Here is a 2,377-nt window from a genome sequence, read left to right as displayed (position 1 = left end):
TCAATTGGAGAATGGTTTGGTTTCTTATAAATTATGGTCAGTTCTCTATATATTTTGGAAATGAGACCTTTGTCAGAACCTTTGTTTTTAAAAATATTTTCCCAATTTGTTACTTCCCTTCTAATCTTGTTTGCATTAGTATTATTTGTACAGAAACTTTTTAGTTTGATGTAATCAAAATCTTCTATTTTGTGATCAATAATGATCTCTAGTTCTCCTCTGGTCATAAATTCCTTCCTCCTCCACAAGTCTGAGAGGTAGATTATCCTCTGTTCCTCTAATCTATTTATTATCTCCCTCTTTATGCCTAAATCATGGACCCATCAGATTTAAATAATTGGAAAGACATTCAGTGCTCTTGGATAGGCCGAGCGAATATAATAAAGATGACAATACTCCCCAAACTAATCTATTTATTTAGTGCTATACCAATCAGACTCCCAAGAAACTATTTTAATGACCTAGAAAAAATAACAACAAAATTCATATGGAAGAATAAAAGGTCAAGAATTGCAAGGGAACTAATGAAAAAAAACTCAGAGGAAGGTGGTCTAAGTGTACCTGATCTAAAGCTATATTATATAGCAGCAGTCACCAAAACCATTTGGTATTGGCTAAGAAATAGACCGGTAGATCAGTGGAACAGATTAGATACAAAGGACAAAAAAGGGTACATCTATAGCAATCTAATCTTTGACAAACCCAAAGATTCCAACATTAGGGATAAAAATTCATTATTCGGAAAAAACTGTTGGGAAAACTGGAAATTAGTATGGCAGAAATTAGATATGGATCCACACTTAACACCATATACCAAGATAAGATCAAAATAGAGCTATGATTTCATTGATAAAAATAACTTCTCATAACAATGTGATATATTTCATTAACTGTTCTGCAGTACAGAGAGATTAATTAGCTTCTATAGGGTCACATAATCACTATAGGTCAGAGGTTGGATTTGAACCAAGTATATGCTCTGGAACAAGCTCAGCCTACCTCACCAGAGCTCATTGTTAAATTTTCAGTGTAAGCATTTATAGCTCAGAAATCAACAGTACCTATGAATCACGTTTTGCTTTATTTTGTTGTTGTTGTTGTTGATTACCTGTCTTGAGGAAATGTTAATAATGAAGATTAAGTTTAAAAGTATATTTGTATAATGCCCCTTCTTTTTCCCCTCACTCTCCTCCCCTCATCCCTAGTTCAATTGTTTTGTTAAACTTTTACCAACACGCTCTTATATTACTCTGTAAACATTGCTTGAGTTCAGCAGGAGTGCTTTAGAAGCTCAGGGAAGGATGTCAGCATCAAGTTGGAAGTCTGGCGATTGTAAGGTAAGAAAAGCAAGAACAGACATTTATAGAGAATTTTTTAAGGTTTGTGAAATATTCTAATCTATTATCTCATTTGTGCCTCATAACAACACCTCTGTTTTGAATTTAGGTTTTCCTGACTAGAAGATTATGCTTCACTAGTCTAACACACTTCTTGATGAAGTCACACTTGTTATTTGGGAACATTGCTTCCATTTTTAGATGTACATTTGTTGTTCAATTGTTTTAGTCATTTTTGACTCTTTGTGACCCCAACTGAAATTTTCTGGAGCAGTGTACCATTTCCTTCTCCAGCTCATTTTACAGATAAGGAAACTGGGGCAAATAGGGTTAAGTGACTTGCCTAGGGTCACACAGCTTTACAGTAAGTGCCTAAGGCCAGATTGGAACTCATGAAGATGAATCTTTCTGATTCCAGATCCTATACTCTCTCCACTGTCCCATTTGGCTGTCTCAGATGTTCACTAAATTCCCTTTAATTATGTATTCTAGAATTGTTCATACTTTGATCTTAAGCCAGTGCTTGGTACAGAGTGGCACTTAATAAATGTTTTTTGTCTCACTGACTACCTGAGAAATGTGCTTGTATTTTAACAAGGGCTTACTGGGGAGAAGTTACCTTGACCTAAAATGATAATTATCTTAAGCAGAGGGTAGATGCTTTGAAGCTGAGTGACTTCTCACATCACTTTGATATCAACACTTCCTTTGTAGAGGATCTTTCAGATCAGTCCATATTCTGAACCATAAGCTTTCTGAGAATGAGTATGAACTTCATGGGTATCCACTAAGGTGTAAGCTTATAACTTAAGATTAGTCAATACATTGGAAAGAGCACTGCATGTTATAGCAATCAGAAGGCCTGGGCTTTCATCTTGTCTTTGCCATTTTATTCACCTTTCTCCAGGCACAATTTTCCCTTTTATGCTTCCAATGAGTTTTTCATGCTAGAATGATTTCCTCTGTATTTCCATTTATCCTAATTTTACCTATTCTTCAAAGATAACAATGATAATGATAGCTAATATTTATATAGCACT

This window comes from Sminthopsis crassicaudata, chromosome 4, assembly GCF_048593235.1.
Source record: "Sminthopsis crassicaudata isolate SCR6 chromosome 4, ASM4859323v1, whole genome shotgun sequence".
NCBI classification, from domain to species: Eukaryota; Metazoa; Chordata; class Mammalia; order Dasyuromorphia; family Dasyuridae; genus Sminthopsis; species Sminthopsis crassicaudata.
This window is presented reverse-complemented; position numbering follows the sequence as displayed.